General features: G+C 39.9%; 1 long non-coding RNA gene across 4 annotated transcripts in view; it reads right to left on the bottom strand.

Moving 5' to 3' along the window:
• The window catches only part of LOC144239300 (uncharacterized), a 238,106-nt gene that overhangs the window by 171,283 nt on the left and 46,235 nt on the right, over nt 1-20,588 (bottom strand). Inside the window, exon 5 of one of the 4 annotated variants that reach the window (XR_013337377.1) lies at nt 1,831-2,028. The exons of the other annotated variants lie outside the window; for them this stretch is intronic. This is a non-coding gene — a long non-coding RNA (uncharacterized LOC144239300). Of the gene's footprint in view, nt 1-1,830; nt 2,029-20,588 lie in introns of those variants that run through there. 4 annotated transcript variants of the gene reach the window in all.

Raw genomic sequence — 20,588 nt, 5'->3', positions numbered from 1 at the left:
GAGAAGCCATTTGCATGCACTAGTGCCTTAAGTACTTGTGATCACTTAATAAATAGTATGCTAGTGGAATGAAGCCATAAAAGCTAAAGAGAAGAAACAGTCTCTACCTGATATATCATATAAAAGAAATATCATAATATATACATGTATATAAAACGAAAACAGGAAACAAAATAAAAGCCTGTTGTCTTTAATATCCACTTTTGTAACTCCTATGTTATAAATGCAATAGAAGATACATTTTATATGAAATCAAACTTTGAAATATAATAAGTGTATTTAATTAAATATATTNAGAGGGAAACACAGAATCTGAAGCAGGCTCCAGGCTTTGAGCTGTCAGCACTGGGCCCGACTCAGGGCTTGAATTCATAGACCGCAAGATCATGACCTGAGCTAACGTCAATGCTTAACCAACTGAGCCACCCACACGCCCCTATTTGGCACAAGACTTTAAAATCTAAAGTATATATTGCAGTTTGACATAAAGAAATATCAAATTTCTTTCCATCCCCTTTGATTACCTATTATAGATGATATGAAGCTGCCTCTGGTTTTTCAAGTAGTGTTTCTCAGATACACACGCACACAGTCACATACACACACACACACACACACACACACACACCCTTTCCTTGTTTAACATTTATTCTTAATGCTTAGTCATTAGCAGGCATTTCATAAATATTTTCTAAATTAAACAAATGAACTTAAATTGACTTAGATTGATCTAGATTTGAAAAAAGAGACAAGTGTACAGAAACAGAGCAGAGAGACAAACACTGAAAGCTACAGCAGAAAATACACAAATAATTGCTTTATTTATTAAAACAATAGAAAAGTATGGAGAAACACACATTAAAACACATATAGTTAGGAGCTAGAAACCTAGATTGTATTTTTCTAAATTGTGTTCTGAACTAATACCAAGTCCTTGACTTTTTAGTTTATACTACTTAATTAGATTATCTAAGTTCCCTATGAGGTGGCTACATTCAACCACTGTAGATTAAAACTTTTGCAAACATTGTATCTTGGAGCCATTTTATCACAGCTTCCCTATCACTGTCTTATTCCAGAATTCAGCCATTATCTTTCCCTCTTTTATAAGAAAAAACACCCTTAAACCAAGCCCCAACTTGCTTCAAGAGTGCAGAGAGATCATTTATGTGTTGTAGTATATCAAGTACTGAGGTATGTGCCTTGAGGATTTATTTTCCAACGTGAGATAAGTTTAGACTTGTATCAGGGATTCGAAGGTAGAAATCACTCTCATTTTTTTTTTTACATCAATTAGCACACTGATTGTATATCCCCTGAACTGTGACTCATCAGTGACTAAAAAACAGGAACAGTTGCTCAGAAGTTCTGGCAGATAATTCAAAAGACCCATCTTTAACCATCATCAATTTCTGTCCCAAAGTATAGTCATAATTTACGCAAGATGTCGCAACAACAAAGTATAGGCTCAGTGCCTATGAGAATGACCCCCGGGATCAGGTAAGCTTCGGGTTCCAATGCATTCATTTTTCAAAATATTAGTAATTTTTGTCCACCTATTCAGTTCTAACTGCACAGAGATCCCTTTGAGAAAATGAACAAGCCATAGCATGATTAGAAATGAGAAAACGTGGCATTTCTCCTTTCTCCCCTCTAGCCACTAAGTTCCAGGAGAGCAGGGAACATGTCTGTCTTATTTACAATGTATCTGGTACAAAGCAGGCAGCAGATAAATGCTTCTTGTTTGAATTAATTAAAAGAGTGAATGAACAAAAGTCTTTGCTAGCAGTTCTTTTATAAAAACAACAACAAAGATACCTAATACACACTTAAATACGGCAACGATACGTTTTCTGGCATCTCTGATTGGAAGCCATGAACTGAGAAGCATGAGCCTGGTACTTGCTAGGTGTCCATGTACTTAGCAGCTCCAGCTTCTCATTTGCAGTCCAGCACCGTTCTTTTTCTGTGTCATAAAGCCTCGGAAATGAGAGTCACGCAACCGATAGAGATCTCCTAAGACTTTACCTGTAAAGGTAAAAGGTACAGTGCTCTCCTATTTCACACCATAATTGATTTCTGAATAGTTAGTTTCAGGTAACATCTGACTATAAATATTTGATATATCCATATTAACACAAATGTCTGAAGTCGCTCTTGCAAACTTTATCCAGATTCCTAAGCTTTTGAAGCCTTTGGCTATCAATCACCGGATTGATTTTGGGCAGCATTTCCCCAAAAGAGAGATCTTTGGGGTACTCTTCCAAGCAGATTTCCCATTGGGGTAGGGGGAGAAAAAGGAATCTTCCTTTTAAAACTGGCAATGAACATTAGCATTAAGATTCTGAGAAGTCATGCAGCGCAGTTAAGAGAAGTTTCATTTTGTCAAGATCAGCATTTCGCACCCAAATTCATGTAATCTGGAAATTTCTCATTTAAGTCAAAATCTGTTATGTACCCATCATAGAACACTCTAAAGGAAGTAGCACTAACACAGATTGCTTTATGCAGTTCTGTATCTCCCAACTTTATCTTGTTAAACTTTCTGACAAATAGTGTTATGTAGATGTTTTTTTAAATGCTTGCACTAGGGGTATGAGGCTATTTTGTTTACTCCAAATGTCTGCCATATGTCCTAGAAGTCTGAAGCCATCTCTCTGTGGGCAAACTGGAAATCTTAATAGTGTCCTAGCTCTATTGTTAAACAAATATTCAGTACCTGGAGACACAGTGTGAGATTATAATTTAATGTGATCCCAAACACAGGAAAATACCATGGAATGAAGGACCAGAATTCCTGGGAATTTCCTGGGAAACCCAGGGAAATGCAAATAAGCTTCACTTCCTCTTCAAGACAAATGACGAATAGCCAATCAAAGCTGTTTAGTGAGAAAGGAAAATGAGGAGGCCTTGGGCCATACATTTAAACACATCCAGTGAGTTGCCTTGCTTAAGTGCCTACCAGTGAATGAATCTATATTTCAGGCTCCTTAATAAAATCACTATATAAACCAGTTTATGATTTTCTTTCTCCGATCATTGCAGCTGGTCATTACTGAAAACGATGATCTCAGAGTCGGCTGTTCCTGCCAGAGAGCTTGCACACAGAGAGATGCCTTTGTGAAGCCAGCCAGAGAAACCTGCATAAAATTGGCCTTCTTTCCTTAATAGAGCCACACGAACAAAGATGAGTTTGTTGCTGACTCAGAGCTGAAAGCTTTGTTTTGTAAAGCTCTCTGAATGTATTGCACTCTGCCAAAGGAGAAGGGCTCCTTCTTAAAAAAAAAAAAAAAAAGAAAAAATGAAGAAGAACAGTAAGCGGAAACCAGACAACAAATCAAAGTGCTCACCCTTTGGGTGGATATTTGTGACTAAAGTGGCCTGAAACTTTTTTTTTTTTTGGTGAATACTGGTCACATTTCACGAGCTGAATAAAAATGAAAGGGAAAGGAACTTTAATTAATGGGATGTCTTTTGATTTGCAGAGCAAAACTGCCAGAGCAGATGTACTAGCAAAGAGGATTAGATTGTCCCTTCTATGATGCACTGAAATTTTCCTTTTTCCCTGTAGTAACCCCATTGAAGAGAGGCTGTCTTTAGTGTCTAGATTCAGCACTGCAAAGAAATCGTTGTCCTGGGGCACAATGGGCCACTCTCACAAGACTAGACAGAATATGTGAGGGGAGAACTAATATTCCTTTAAATATTGGCAAGGCAGTTTCAGTTTTACTATTTTTAAATGGCTAAAAGAGAAATTTGTGATGTAGTCAAAATTGATAAAATATGCATTAAAGTGAGCCTTAAAACATTCATGAATACTGTTCATCAATTTGAAACCATAAATTGAATCAAGAAGGACTCCCTGCTAATTTTCCTTTGTTTTAATTTAATCAGTCCTAGGGTGTTTGAGAGGGTTTTTGTTTTGTTTTGTTTTGATTTATTTTCTGACTATGGTTGAGATCTAAAAGGAAAGTTCTACTTCCATTAAAAGGGAATGCCTACCAGGATGTTGACTTTAATTGCCATCTGAGAAACCAAAATGATCTGGAAATCATTCAGATAGTAAATGGCGTGCTTCAGTGAGTCTTAAGCAAGGGGAGAAATAACATGTTGTCTCTGCTGTTATCCTTAATATGCTTCTGGGAGGAACAGGAGAAGGGGAGAAGTGCATTTGTTCTTAATGTCGAGTGCCAGGCCATTTTGTATTTTTCGGTTCTGGGAAAAAAGTAAAAGGGCAGAATGCCACTGAGCTGGGGTCTGATTCTACTGAAAATAGCTGTGGTTCTTTGCACAACTCAGGTTGTGGAAAGCAATGAATACTGGCACCACCACAGAGTCACTTATTCAAGGGAAAAGTGAGGTCAAGCTACCGAGGCAGTGAAAGAAATTATCCTCTCCCTCCTCCTCCCCCCCCCCAACAGCTCCTCGGTGAGGAGGTGCAGATTGGCCCCAGAGTAGGGAAAAGTATTGATACAAATGATTTCTCTCTGCACTCAGCAAACTCAGGGGTCTGTCTTATTGCTTTCGCAGTTATGAGGCTTTGTCTTCAGACAACAAGTAAATACCCAATTCATATACATGCAGACATACAGCCACACAAATAAATTTGCCCTCCCTGCTTCCATTTTAATAGCAAAACTGTATTTCTTAACAGTTCTTGCTCCTTAAGACAGAATTAATGCTGCTGTGAAGAATAAGTTTCACATTATGGCCTAAGTGATTTTTCAAGTACCATGGAATTCAATGCGTACCAGTACAGGCTGATTGGACAGCTAATACCGATGGTGACCATTCCTTCTTCCCAGTCTCTTAAATCTCTACGAGATTGGCCAGTCTTCTCATTCTGACAGGTGGAGGAAGTTCTGAGGCTTCTTTTGTCATATCCTGGATAATTGGGCAATACATTCTTGGGTTTCTCTTTTCCTCATCTAGACCAACACTCCCATGAAGTGTCATCAGGAGTACCACCACCCCAGGCCTAGTCTACTCATGATCATTAGACACATTTGCTTAAAGAGCACACATTTGGAAGGGGGCCCTGCACAGACCAGGGAACAGCACTCTAGGAGGCCCTTGTAAGGCAAGAGTCAACACCAACTAATGTTTAAACGATTTCAGACACATCAACAATGGTCCAGACACTGGCCACTCTGTATTCTCACATACCAGCTTAATGAAAACCCTGATGGCCTGTAAAGTATCATTGCTCCCTTTGTTTCTATAAAGTTACACAGAAACATGGTGAACAACAACAAAAAAAGTCCCTGATATTGAAAATCCGTGAAAGAAAATTAGACAAACTGTATTGTATTCTCCTTAGTTGCATCCTCATTAGAACCAGAAAACAGCTGGGAAGCTTCCTTTGCTTAATCACTTGATGTGTATAACTAAACCCCTTGTTTAATTTCCCTAAATCCTTTTGTTTCCATGCTAACCCATCCCAGTTCCTCTGATCTTTCTCTGAGTGTTTATTTCCCAGACCTGTAATCTCCTTGTATCTGAATACTAGCACTCCTCCAAACTCTTTCTTCTTTCCATCATTCCTAGGAGCATGTTTCACCAACGCAACTAGTTTTCTCCTCCAGACTTCTCCTCCAGGCTATGAGACTTTTGTAGCTTCCTATCTATAGCTGAGCAAATAAGTTCCTACTGTGAAACTTCTGATTAACTTCTTCAGCGAAAGAAGCTGTTGAGGGAAATAAAGAGTCTTGAAAGTAAAGATCCAGTGTAAGTTCACAATACCTTGTCAGATGCAGTTATGTACCCAATAGCTCTTGATTAAGACATAATGAAATAACCATTCTAATAGAGGCTCGAGAAATATGCCATGGGGGGCAAAAGAAATGAGTAATGACACTGGATTTAGGGCCAACGGATACAGTTCAGGAAACAAGGCCTATGGATTAGTGTGAGTCTATATTGGAAAAGGAGCAAGATTTTACTTAGGTGATGAACGATCCCTGAAGGAAGCCTTTGTGGGCAAAGGTCAGCCTTCTAACATTCTAGAGTGTTATAGGACACCTTTTCTGCAGCCATACTTTCTCAGCAGGCTGACTGGCAGAAGCTTACAGGTGAAGCTTGCCTAGGAACAAGTGGGCCTTTGACCTTCTCAGCCCAGCAGTGGGTCTCCTTGGGTCCTACAAGCTAGGAGTATGTCTTTATTGTTTTTGATGTCTTTATTGTTTTTATTGATATCCCTCCTTTCCCATCAATCGAAGGAGCTTTGGTAGATGAACCTGTTTGGAAATATTTAGCAAGGTGACATGAAAATGAGCCGGATGTTTATAGAGGTTAGATGATCCAGTGTGAATAGTTCCGTCACTGAAAAATTAAACAGATGATTAAAATCACACCTATCTGCTCACTTCTCAGGTATTCTCTGGCTACATTTCCCAAGTGGGCATCAGGAAAGGGTGGCAAAAATGTATTTTGCGCAGTTCATTCCTCTCTGGTTTCCACATACTGTTTCTGTGCTGTCCAAGTCCTCCTGCGCTTCTGCAACCCCTCAGCTGCTTTTTTTCTGTAACTTGTTGAGCTCCTTTAAGATCTCACGGCAAAAGACATGTTTTCTGTGGCATCTATCTCTTACCAGATCGAAGCAGAAATATTCAGTAGTTTCACTGCACCCTCAAAGCACTGTGTACACATTGTGAAGGTCTCTTAACCATACCTGACAAGCTTGCAGCAGCATGCTGAACTCACCAACACCCTCTCCATTCCCTCTGAAAGCATATGGACAGATGTCCACTAGCCTAATCAAAGATCTCAATGAGTAATCTCTCTCCAGTATGCCTGCATCCTTCGGACTCTGCCAGGATGTATATGTTACCAAGAAACAGTTGATTTGTTCCCAAACTTCTTTATGCCATTTGTATTTAATACTTTAATTATTTATATAGTATGTGAGCCAGTAAAATATGAATGAAATTAAAACCAAGTCACGTGGTGGGCAAGCCTCTAACAAAAACTTCTGCTGAGTTAGATGTGGGTTAGGCAATAATAAAAGATAAGGGGGCGGGGCGCCTGGGTGGCTTAGTCGGTTAAGCGTCCGACTTTCGCTTAGGTCATGATCTCGCGGTTCGTGGGTTCAGGCCCCGCGTCGGGCTCTGTGCTGACTGCCAGCTCAGAGCCTGGAGCCTGTTTCAGTCTGTGACTCCCTCTCTCTCTGACCCTCCCCTGCTCACACTGTCTCTCTCTCTCTCCTAGAAATAAATAAAAACATTAAAAAAAAATTTAAAAAAAAAGATAAGGGGAAAAATCATTTGCAAATGACAGGATTCCATTAAGTGCTTATATTTATCTGTTTTCCATGTGTCTTTGAGATCTCATTTTACACTAAGAAAATTGTAATTACCAGGAGTTACACAGAATATCTTATAGGTTGTGGCTTATGGAAAAAAGGTAAGTCAGAATTCAATCAGTAGACCCATACTCAAAGGAATTACACAAAATATTAAAAGATTTATCATAAACGTATATTTATGTGGGTTGAGTTAAAGTTATATATGTATCACTCATATGATATTTTACTTAAAATTACATTTTTGATAACCAATCTTTTATCAGTGTGAATCTAATGGATAAATGGTCTTCTGCTCTATCTCTAATTATGTACTTATTATGATAAGCAACCATTATTTTTTAATGTTTATTTAATTTTGAGAGAGACAGACAGAGTGTGAGCACAGGAGAGGCAGAGACAGAGGGAGACACAGAATCTGAAGCAGGCTCCAGGCTCTAAGCTGTCAGCACAGAGCCCGATGGGGGGCTCAAACCTACAAACCATGAGATTATGACCTGAGCCAAAGTCAGACACTTGACCAGGTACCCCATAAGCAGCCATTATTTATTGTCTGACATCCTATCTATGGAAGGGGACTGTGCTTTATTCATCGTTCACCCTTAATGCCCAGGAGATTACATGACACACCTTGTTCCATATGTTTCTTGAATAAAAGGTCATATAATATCTTAGTTGATTTTTATAATAATTGATAAAATAGCTAAGGTAGATATTATACTGACTTTACAAGGAGAAAAACAAGACTCAGAGGTTGAGCTGCTAAGGGGCAAGAGTTTTATGTAAAAGAAACCTAGGTTTTTATGTTATGGTCAGAACACCAAAGAGTTTATGGCATCAATAAGTTTGATGAAGGAAGTTTGCTTTGGTGATTTTCTAGAGAAGCTGGATCTTGTCTCTCATAGGAAGTGAGACCCTATTCAGTGTCCTGTATAGAACTATTTTTCCTTCTCTAATCAGTCTTAGGGAAAAACATGTGCTTGTTAACACTTTGGTCACAAAGTCTATATATGGGGAGCCAACTGGGCATGTACGTCATAGTTCCAGAAAGGTTACAACCTATGCACTGCTGTTGTTGCCCCAAGTCTCCAGAAGCCAAAAGGAAAATCAACCTCCCCATTGACATCCCACAAACTGTCTGAAAGTTGTTTATTTGTTGTACTCATTCTACCTGTGTCTTAAGAAAACAGCATGGGAGGGGCGCCCGGGTGGCTTAGTCAGTTAGGCATCCGACTTTCGCTCAGGTCATGATCTCGCGGTTCGTGGGTTCGAGCCCCGCGTCGGGCTCTGTGCTGACTGCCAGCTCAGAGCCTGGAGCCTGTTTCAGAGTCTGTGACTCCCTCTCTCTCTGACCCTCCCCTGCTCACGCTGTCTCTCTCTCTCTCCCTCTCTCTCTCTCCTAGAAATAAATAAAACATTAAAAAAAAAAAGAAAACAGCATGGGAAGAAATGATAATGGTATTGAGAAAATTGAAAAGTCACCTAAAATAAGAAGTAAATTGGAGGAGCACCTGGGTGGCTGAGTAGGTGAGGCATCTGACTCTTGGTTTTGGCTCAGGTCATGATCTCAGGGTTTGTGGGATTGAGCCCTGAGTCAAAGCCTGCTTCGGCTTCTCTCTTTCCCTCTCTCTGTCCCTACCCTGCTTGCACACTTGTGTGCACGTGTGTTCTCTCTTTCTCTCTCTCAAAATAAATAAACATTAAAAAAAGAAGAAGTAGTAAATTGGAGTCTTCAGTTGGCAAGCAGGTGAAGAAATGTTAGCAATCAGGAAATCCAGGGTTATGGAGTCACTGGGCAGGGCCTGTGGTGAGTGAAGGCCCTGAAGCGAAGCCAAAAGGGAAAGAAGACTGGCTTAGGCCGAAGTGAGAGAAATCAGCCTTGTTCTCACTGCCGCACACCGCCTCCTAAATGATCCCTGGTATTTTTGTGTTCTCCTCTCAATCTCAAAGTCTAATCTGACATTAATCACTGATGTCTCAGTATGAATAGTTTTCGACTCAGAAATGATAAAGAGAACTACCCGAGGCTCCTTTTTAAGAGCGCCTGGGACTGCAGGACCATGCGCGTGGCAGGAATGTTTCTCTGGTGCTCATAACAATTACAGATATGAAGAACAATGTCAGAAGGAGGTTTTTTAGACAGCCTTAGACACTTAGCAATCATTTATTCTACCTGCTTTTTCCTCTATAATAAAAACTACTATTTTTTCAGCACCTTCTAAGTGCCACGTGCTCTGCATACAGGACTTAGTTATTTCTCATAATAAACTGTCACTCATCATTCACATGTCAGATACCTGAGCTCCCCTGATTACGGACAGATGTGATGAAATATTGATCAGGTGACTAGCCCCTGCTAATGTGTCAGCTAGCTAATTTGTAACTCTAGCATTTAAAAGGGGGGGTGGGGAATCTTTATTTATTTAGGAGATGTGTATCTCCAGAAGGTGACTATGGCAGGAATTTCAGATCAAGTAAATATGAATCAAATTTGTATTCAAACTGGCCCTTCGACAGCCTTCAGATTAAACAAAGTAGCTGCCTCGTCTGTTTCTTTATGGAACCAGCCCTGCTGATAATATGCTCAGAGGGCAGAGTGCTTCAGTAACCTTGGTAATGACATGTGAACACCCCATCCACAGACTCTCCATGACTCATCATAAAGTGCCATGTGGACAATTTTAGTTGAGACAAGCAGCCTGCTCTCAGGCCACCTCTTCCCACCCTTTTCTGTCAGTAGCTGTAGAACCGGGTTTAGAAGACATGTGCCTCTAAATATTATGTAACTGGGGAGCTAACAGCTCTCTAGCAACGCTGCAGACACCGGAAACATGGGGAGCAGCTCCAAAGCCTGACACAGAAACCTGAGCCATCTCCTGCCCAGTCCCCTCTGACCCCATTTACAGCAAGACATCTGCTACAAGGATGTAGTAGAGGAACAATCCTAGAAGTAAATTTGACGAAGAAACACAGCTCATAGAAGAAACACATCTGAGGAAGAATCAGAGTTCAGAGAAGATTTAAAAGCACTGCATCTTGAAATCATAGATCTTTGTTTTGCCGAATCGGTACTTTTAAGAGTGAAGTTGAGTGAAGTTGTATGGGTAGAAAAGAAATAACATAGGGTACTGATAAAAATTTAAGAAGAAACAGAAACTAGGAAAAGGGTGAGTGAATGAGTGAGTGAGTGATGAGATGGGGGAGGGATACTTAAGGGGAGTAGCCAGGGAAGTCCTGGAAAAGGTAACAGGTAGGAAGAGTGTAATAAAGTGAGAGAGAGAGAGAGAATAATCTTCCTGAGCACCCTCTCCCGAAGTGGGGTCTTTTTAAAAACACGGAAGGAATGGGAGAGGCAAGATGGCGGAGAAGTAGAAAGCTCTGTACATTTCACCTGCCCCCGTATCTCAAATGGAGAAGGCATGACGCTATAGGACACTGAACCACAGGAGTTCTGGAGAAAAAGGAGAGAATCTGCTAAGAAAACAACCTTATAGGTGCCTGGGGAAGATAAAAACGGGCCGGGACCCGGAGACACAGAGGGAGGGGAGGGAGCCCCCTTCGCGGGGAGCCATGGTGACTGGAGGGGAAAAGAGAGAGCGGCTGAAACTGCTCAAGGAACTGTCCCTGGAGAAGAGAAAAACCTCAGCTTGGAACAGAGAGTGATTTGGTTTCCAGCTGTGGTGCTGACTTTGAGCTGGGTGACCCGGTCCCAGGGGTGCCAGGTGAAACTGCTCCTCTGCTCTCCAGCTCAATCTGGAGGGAAAGTGGCCTGCTTGAAACAGCTCTGCTGCTCTTCCGGCTGAATCTCCAGTGGGGAAGTGGCCAGCTTGAAACTGCTCTGAGGGACTCACCTGCAGGTTTATATTTCGGTCAGTATCAATGGGGCCCGAGGACTAAGATCTGGAAACGTGGCCTGGCTTGGGACATAGAACATGGACTACCTTGGCTATGCCCACGGCAGAGATCAGACTCAAAAGAGTGATTTGCAAAGACTGGTTCCAGATGGGCCTGGGGCGCCGCCATTTTTCTCCCCACAACCACCAGGGAGCAACCTCAGAAGTGGCCTGCTGGATGCAGTGGAGACTAAGACCCGCCTACACGAAACCACACGCGTCCCCACTAGAGAGCTGCTTTTTTTTCTTCACCAGAGCCCAGGGCAAGACCAACACGGATGCACTGCCATGATTAATTCTAGATCAATTCTTTCTATTCAGATATATTTTCCCTTGTCTCATTCGTATCCCTCCCCTCTGCTGGACTGGGCGCTCTGGTCATTGGTTTGCTTAAACAGTCACATTTAGTCCATTCTCTACATGTATATTCTACACCTTTACTGCTACTTTCTCTCTCTCTGGAGTAATCAGACGATATAGTTTCTCTGAGTAATATTATCTTCATTTCTTTCTCCTCACCTCTTATCATATCCTCCTCTTCCTCTTTGTGAATTAAGCCTTTTAGTCTCTCTGCCTGGTCATTGTCCAATTTCGCTTTCTCCCCACCCTGTCATTTCTCTCTTTGTATATGCTCTTCCATCAGCACTGCAGACACTCTGCTCTTTATTTGTAGCTGGGAATTCTGGTTTTATGCTTTCAGACTGTCATTTGTCTTTTGGGTTTTTTCTTTTTTCTTCTTTTTTTTAATTTTTAATTTTTATTATTTTTTTCTCTTTTATTTTTCTTTCTCTTTTTCCCTCTCGGTTTGCTTGTTGGTTGGATTTGTCTGTGTGTTTGTGTGTCTTTGTTCCCTGTGTGTTTGTCTATCTGTTTTCTTTTCCAAGGCTACCTCAAACACAAGCCAAAGTACACATGGTGGAGAATCCCAAATAACACTATGAGTAGGGAAATAAAATAACCAAAGTCTCAACAAGAGAGACCAAGAGACACCATTAAAAGAACACTTCCTGAACAGACAGGCCCTGGACAGTCAATGAGCTTTCTTTAATGCAGCAGTACTTGCAGGTGCAGAGTGCATAACAAGCTTTTAAAATTAACAAGAGAAAGAAAGCTAGCCAAAAGGATGAAACAGAAGAACTCTTCTCTAAAGAAATTCCAGGAAGAAATGACAGCTAAAGAACTGCTCAAAACAGATATAAGCAACATAACTGAACAAGAATTTAGAACAATAGCCATAAAATTAGTCACTGGGCTTAAAAAAGGCATGGAAGACATCAGAGAAACTCTTGCTGCAAAGACTATGGAACTTAAAAATAGTTGTGATGAATTAAAAAATGATATAAATGAGGTGCAAATAAAATGGAGGCAGCCAATGCACGGATTGAAGAGGCAGAGAAGAGAATAGGTGAATAAGAAGACACAATTACAGAAAAAGAGGAAGCTGAGAAACAGAAAGATAAACTGATCCAGGAACATGAAAGAAGAGTTTCAGAGCTGAGTGATACAATCAAATGGAACAATATCTGTATCATAGGAATTCCAGAAGAGGAATAAAGAGGGAAAGGCGCTGAAGGACTCCTTGAACAAATTACAGCTGAGAAGTTCCCCAATCCGTGGAAGGAAACAGACATTGAAATCCAAGGGGCACAGAGAACTCCCCTCAGACGTAACTTGAATCGATCATCTGCACGACATATCATAGTTAAACTGGCAAAATATAAAGACAAAGAGAGAATTGTGAAAGCAGCTAATAATAAAAGGGCCCTAACATACAAAGGGAGACCTGTAAGAGTGGTGACAGACCTATCTACTGAAACTTGGCAGGCCAGAAAGGAATGGCAGGAAATCTTCAATGTGATGAACAGAAAAAAACATGCAGCCAAGAATCCTCTATCCAGCAAGCCTGTCATTCAGAACAGAGGCAAGATAAAAGTCTTTCCAAATAAAAACTGGAAGAATTCATCACCATTAATCCAGCCCTACCAGAAATCTGAAGGGGGAGTTCATGAGGGAAATGTTGCAAGGAACACAAGTTACCAGGGACACCACCACAAAAATGAATCCTACAAGAAAATAATGACTCTAAACCCATATTTTTCAATAATAACACTAAATGTAAATGGGCTAAATGCTCCAATCAAAAGACACAGGGTAGCAGAATGGATATAAAAACCAAATCCATCTATTTGCTGTCTACAAGAAACTCATTTTAGACCTTAGGACACCTTCAGATTGAAAGTAAGGGGATGGAGAAATATCTATCATGCTACTGGAAGTCAAAAAAAAAGCTGCAGTAGCTATACTTATATTAGACAAACTGGACTTTAAAGTAAAGGTGGTAACAAGGGATGAAGAAGGGCCATTATATAACAATTACAGGATCTTTCCATCAGGAAGAGCTAACAATTATAAATGTCTATGCACTGAATATGGAAGCACCCAAATACATAAAACAATTATTCACAAACAGAAACAATCTTATGTACAAGAATGTGCTAATAGCAGGGGACTTTAATACTCCACTTACAGCAATGGATAGATCAACTAGACAGAAAATCACTAAAGAAACAATGGACTTGAAGGACACATTGGACCAGATGGATCTGACAGATGTATTTAGAACTCTACATCCTGAGGCTAAGGAATTCACTTTCTTCTCAAGTGCGCATGGCACATTCTCCAAGATAGATCACATACTGGGACATAAAGCAGCCCTCAATAAATATAAAAAAATTGAGATCATACCATGCACACTTTCAGATCACAATGCTATGAAACTTGAAATCAATCACAGGAAGAAGTCTGGAAAACCTCCAAAAACATGGAGGTTAAAGAACACCCTACTAAAGAACGAATGGACCAAGTAGGTGATTAGAGAAGAAATTAAGAAATATATGGAAACAAATGAAAATGAAAATACAACAATCCAAACTCTGTGGGATGCAGCAAAGGCAGTCCTAAGAGGAAAGCACATTGCACTCCAAGCCTATTTCAAGAAATTAGAAAAAGTGCAAATACAAAATCTAACAGCACACCTAAAGGAACTAGAAGGAGAGCAACAAGAGCATCCCAAAACCAGTAGGAGAAGAGAAATAATAAAAATCAGGGCAGAAATAAACAATACAGAATCCAAAAAAACATAATTGAACAGATCAATGAAACCAAGAGTTGGTTTTTTGAAAAAAAGAAACAAAACTGATAAACCTCGAGCCAGGCTTCTAAAAAAGAAAAGAGAGAGCACCCAAATAGACAAAATAACGAATGAAAATGAACTTATTACAACCAAACCCTCAGAAATACAAGCAATTATCAGGGAATAGTATGAAAAATTATATGCCAACAAACCAGACAACCTGGAAGAAATGGACAAACTCCTAAACACACACTACCAAAATTCACATGGGAAGAGATAGAAAATCTGAACAGACCCATAACTAGTGAAGACTTTGAATCAGTTATCAAAAATCTCCAAACAAATAAGAGCCCTGGACCTGATGGCTTCCCTGGGGAACTGTATCAGACATTTAAATCAGAGTTAATACCCATTCTTCTCAAGCTATTCCAAAAAACAGAAATGGAAGGAAAACTTCCAGACTCCTTCTACAAAGCCAGCATCACTTTGATTCCCAAGCCATACAGAGACCCAGAAAAAAAAGAGAAATACAGGCCAATATCCTTGATGAATACAAATGCAAAATCCTCAACAAGATACTTGCAAATCGAATTCAACAGCACATAAAAAGAATTATCCACCATGATCAAGTGGGATTCATTCCTGGGTTACAGGGCTGGTTCAGTATTCACAAATCAATCAATATGATACATCACATCCACAAAAGAAAAGATAAAAACCATACAATCCTGTCGATAGATGCAAAAAAAGCATTTGACAAAATACAGCATCCTTTCTTAATAAAGACCCTCGAGAAAGTCAGGATAGAAGGAACTTACTTAAACATCATAAAAGCCTATGAGAAACGTTCAGCTAACATCCTCCTCAACGGAGAAAAACTGAGAGCTTTCCCCGAGATCAGGAACACGACAGGGATGTCCACTCTCACCACTGCTGTTTAACATAGTGCTGGAAGTCCTAGCATCAGCCATCAGACAACAAAAGGAAATCAAAGGCATCAGAATTGGCAAAGAGGAAGTCAAACTTTCACTTTTCACAGACGACATGATACTCTACATAGAAAACCTGACAGACTCCACCAGAAGCCTACTAGAACTGATCCATGAATTCAGCCAAGTTGCAGGGTACAAAATCAACGTACAGAAATCAGGTGCATTTTTATACACCAATAATAAGGCAACAGAAAGGGAAAATCAAGAAACTGATCCCATTCACAATTGCACAAAAAACCATAAAATACCTAGGAATAAACCTAACCAAAGATATAGGAGATCTGTATGATGAAAACTATAGAAAACTTATGAAGGAAATTGAAGAAGACACAAAGAAATGGAAAAACATTCCATGCTCATGGGTCAGAAGAATAAATATTGTTAAAATGTCATTCCTACCCAAAGCAGTCTACACATTCAATGCAATCCCAATCAAAATCGCACCAGCATTCTTCTCAAAGCTAGAACCAACTATCCTAAAATCTGTATGGAACCGCAAAAGACCCCGAATAGCCAAGGTAATATTGAAGAAGAAAACCAAAACGGGAGGCATCACCATCCCAGACTTTAGTCTCTACTGCAAAGCTGTCATCATCAAGACAGTATGGTATTGGCACAAAAATAGACACATAGACCAATGGCATAGAACAGAGAACTCAGAATCGGGCCCACAAATGTATGGTCAACTAATCTTTGACAAAGCGGGAAAGAGTATCCAATAGAAAAAAGACAGCCTCTTTAGCAGATGGTGCTGGGAGACCTGGATAGCAACATGCAGAACAATGAAACTAGATCATTTTCTCACAGCATACACAAAAATAAACTCAAAATCGATAAAGGACCTGAATGTGAGACAGGAAACCATCAAAATCCTAGAGGAGAAAGCAGGAAACAACCGCCTTGCCCTCAACCGCAGCAATTTCTTACTTGACACATCCCCAAAGGCAAGGGAATCAAGAGCAAAAATGAACTCTTGGGACCTCATCGAGATAAAAAGCTTCTGCACAGCAAAGGAAACAATCCATAAAACTAATAGGCAATTGATGGAATGGGAAAAGAGAGTTGCAAATGACGTATCAGATAAAGGGTTAATATCCAAAATCTATAAGGAACTCACCAAACTCCACACCTGAAAAACAAATAATCCAGTGAAGAAATGGGCAGAAGACATGAACAGACACTTCTCCATAGAGGACATCCAGATGGCCAACAGACACATGAAATGATGCTCAGCATCCCTCCTCATCAGGGAAATACAAATCAAAACCACAAATCAAAACCACACTGAGATACCACCTCATGCTCTTCAGAGTGGCTAAAATGAACAAATCAGGAGACTACAGATCCTGGCGAGGATGTGGAGAAACAGGCACCCTCCTACACTGTTGGTGGGAATGTAAACTGGTGCATCCCCTCTGGAAAACAGTGTGGAGGTTCCTCAAAAAATCAACCATAGAACTCCTCTAGGGCCCAGCAATAGCACTGCTAAGAATTTACCCAAGGGATACAGGAGTGCTGATGCATAGGAGCACATGTACCCCAATGTTCACAGCAGCACTCTCAACAATAGCCAAAACATGGAAAGAGCCTAAGTGTCCATCAACTGACAACTGGATGTGGGTCATCTATACCATGGAATACTACATGGCAATGAGAAAGAATGAAATGTGGCTATTTGTGGCATCATGGATGGAACTTGAGTGTGCTATGCTGAGCGAACTAAGTCATGCAGAGAAAGACAGATACCATATGTTTTCACTTATAAGTGGATCAGGAGAAGCTTAACAGAGGGCCATGGGGGAGGAGAAGAGGAAAAAAATAGCTTGGGAGAGGGAGGGAGGCAAACCATGAGAGACTCTTGAATGCTGAGAACAAACTGAGGCCTGATGGGGTGGGGGCGAGGGAAAGGGGGGTGATGGGCATGGAGGAGGGTACTTGTTGGGATGAGCACTAGGTGTTATATGGAAACCAACTGACAAATTGTTTAAGAAAAAAAATAAAAATAAATAAAAATTAAAAAAAGGAAGACTATAGTAAAAAGCTATTAGAGGAAGCAGTGTAAAATACTTAATGGGAGGAATGTATGGAGGTAATACATTTGACTTACACACGGTAAGTCACAGTAAAAAGATAGTAACTAAGGAGACATGTTGATATGTGCTGACATGCTTCCAAAGTCCAGCAGACCCCTGTCACCCAGCATTAGGACATGGCTAGGGCTTGGATCCAAGTGAAATTTCTATGTCATTACGAATGTCCTTGATACCCTGGTTTCCAAGTGCTTCCTCCAAGAACTGATCCCTGTAAGCATTAGTCCTTCATCACCACACCTAGTCATGGGAGTGCCCAAGTGGTGAGAAGAGGCACCATTTTTTTCTCTTTGTGGGAATAGGTGTGTAGTCAGGATCTTAGTGCACCTGTCATAGCTGCCTAAGGCTGGTTCCAATTAGACTCCTCCCAATGGAACCAAGCAAAAGTTAGTTAATGCTTTGGGTATTTTCTTCTTAAGTAGTTCAGCAATTATTCATTTCATGCTTAAGCCTTCAATGAGTATCCTTCCAGGGTTACCAAGCACTGCTCTGATGCCAAGGGGTTTATGTTTTTCATGGTGTAAGCTCTTGACCTAAATGACATTATACACTGTTTATCTCTACCAGTGAGTGTTGCTTTACTATCATCTAAGGTAAGAGTCTCTTCTGATGCAGAGGAAATTATTATTACAAATAAACAGACCATTTTCCTGAAATTGCAACCTTTAGGAAAGCTTTAAGGGGTGGATTTGGATGAGTGTCCTATGAATGATTTTTCCTAGGTGACTCCAGTTATGACCAAATAGAAATTTCAAAGGAAGAATCTATATTTGTTTCTGGAAATGTCCAGGATTTACAGAGTATGGAATACATTAGTTTACTTCTCTCCAGGTTTCAGCTTACCAAAGCCAGGTACAGAATCTTATCACCTTTAATAAATGCATATCCTTATAAGGTATAAACTTTAAATCTTGGTATGATACCCCTCCCCCCATAGAATGCATTGTCCTCCTGCTTATTCAATAACAGACCATTATGATTCATTTTAGTGTTTAATCAAGTACAAAATGTACTTTAGTTTGATACGAAAGAATAACAACAGCTAAAATGTAGTAAGCATGCTATATACTCAGTTTATTCTACATGAACATTTTAATATAAAATATATTATAATATATAATATATAAAACTTATTTTATTTATTAGTATTTATTCTTTATTCTACATGAATGTTGTATTAAATCCTCACAACAACCCTATTAGTAGGTACTATTATCATCTCTTCTATTTTATAGATAAAGAAAATGAGTCATGGTGAGGTTATAGCGATTCCCGGAATTTGCACAACTGGGAAGTACGGTGACTAGTTTTCCACCTAGGCAGTATACCACCACACTCACATATTAACTGCCATGCCATACTGCCTCCCTTTAGATAGTCCCCTAAATTCTGAATCTCTAGAACCTTAACACAAACACGGTGTGTAATGTCTGACACATTAACCTCTTGATACCATATTCTCTCCTATGGCAGCAGGTACATGTGACCTAAGAGGGCTCCGACTCACACCAGACCTGTTTCTCCAATTACACATCACCTCCACCACTGTGACCTGACATATATATTTCTTCTACAGCATCTACCTTCACATCATTTATGGAGAAGAAACTCTTCATTCTTCTATATTGCTAATAAAGGTCATTGCTCAAAGTAGTAATACATCAACCTAAGGATAACTCAAGGGACAGAGGTAGTTTCTATAGTATTTCCTATGTTAGTGTTATTCAAAGTGCAGACTGAAGACCAGCTTCCTGTCTATGAATATTTTGTTATCACTATTTGATGAGATAAGGAGTCTGTGTCAGAATGTAAATCAACTATATCACTGTCTCAGTCAGTTCAGGCTGCTATAATGAAACACCATAGACTGGGGTAACCTAAACCACAGAAGTTTATTTCTAACAGTTCTAGAGACTGACGTCTGATATCAAGATGTGGGAGATTTGGTGAGATCCCACTTCTAAACAACTGTCTTTCTGATGTGACCTCACATGGCTAACGGGGCAAAGGAACTTCCTTGGGCCTCTTTTTTAGGACCACAAATCCCATTCATGAGAGCTCTGTCCTCATGATCTAATTACTTCCTGAAGACTCACTTCCTACTGCTATTGCTATCACCTTAGAGGTTAGGATTGTAACATATGAACTGGGGAGGGGAATATAAATATTCAGTCCAGTGCAATCAATAAGCACACTATCTAGTTTAGCTGCCATTTTTTCCTACATTAAGACCTTCTCAATGAGGGATATAGCAAATCGATTTATATTCTCTTATAAGCTTTTTATTTTCTCATGAATTGGCACTTAAAGCAGCATGGCCCTACACTATATAAGACTCCTGGGTGACTCAGTCAGTTAAATGTCCAACTCTTGGTCTCAGCTCAGGTCTTGATCTCAGGGTTGTGAGTTCAAGCCCCATGTTGGGCTCCATATGGAAACCTACTTAGAAATTTATTTTGGTACCTGTCTCACTTAAATAAGAGCGAAATGTGAGATTATGTCAGGCATGTGATGTCTTCTCCGGATTTAGCATCTCTCCATTTTGTCATCAGTATATTTCCAAACACAATTAGGTGTTTCAAGCAGGCCAAGAATTTTCAGGTTGTTCATAGTCAATACAACTTTTTTATATGAGTAACTAGAAAATGACCAGCTGGTGGCCCCAAAATTTTTTGATGTACACATTCAAACTGGTAAAAGCCAACAAGGAAATAATGTACTCTTATCTTTCCTTTCTTATTAAGGTGAGGATCAAAATTAATCCACATAAAATTCAAGAATTATCTTGCATTTACAGAATAACTTAGTAATTTCTTTTAATCTATAAATTCAACATACAGATATTTATCTACCTTCTAGTTATTTCTTGTCTTCTTTTATATCAACCACTATTGGGTAATATGTAAGAGCTACAGGGTTCCATAATAATTCCATGAATTTGGAGTTAGTTCAAGCACTTACCTTGGCTCTGAAACTCTGAAAGAATAAGTTTCAGATTAATCCCAGGAAAGGCTAAAAACTTTTTGAAATGAAAGTTTTCACAGAGTCTCCATATGTGAAAAATATAACAGTATGGTCTACTGACTGGAGTAAAATCAGAGGGACTGCAACTTTTCTACACGCAGCCTTAATCCCCAGGAAGCACTAAGAGGAGCTTCCGAGAATTCCAGGCCACACAGT

The sequence above is a fragment of the Crocuta crocuta genome, unplaced genomic scaffold, assembly GCF_008692635.1.
Source record: "Crocuta crocuta isolate KB4526 unplaced genomic scaffold, BGI_CrCroc_1.0 scaffold16, whole genome shotgun sequence".
NCBI lineage: Eukaryota > Metazoa > Chordata > Mammalia > Carnivora > Hyaenidae > Crocuta > Crocuta crocuta.
The sequence above is the reverse complement of the archived record's forward strand: the minus strand, read 5'-3'. Positions and strand labels throughout refer to the sequence as shown.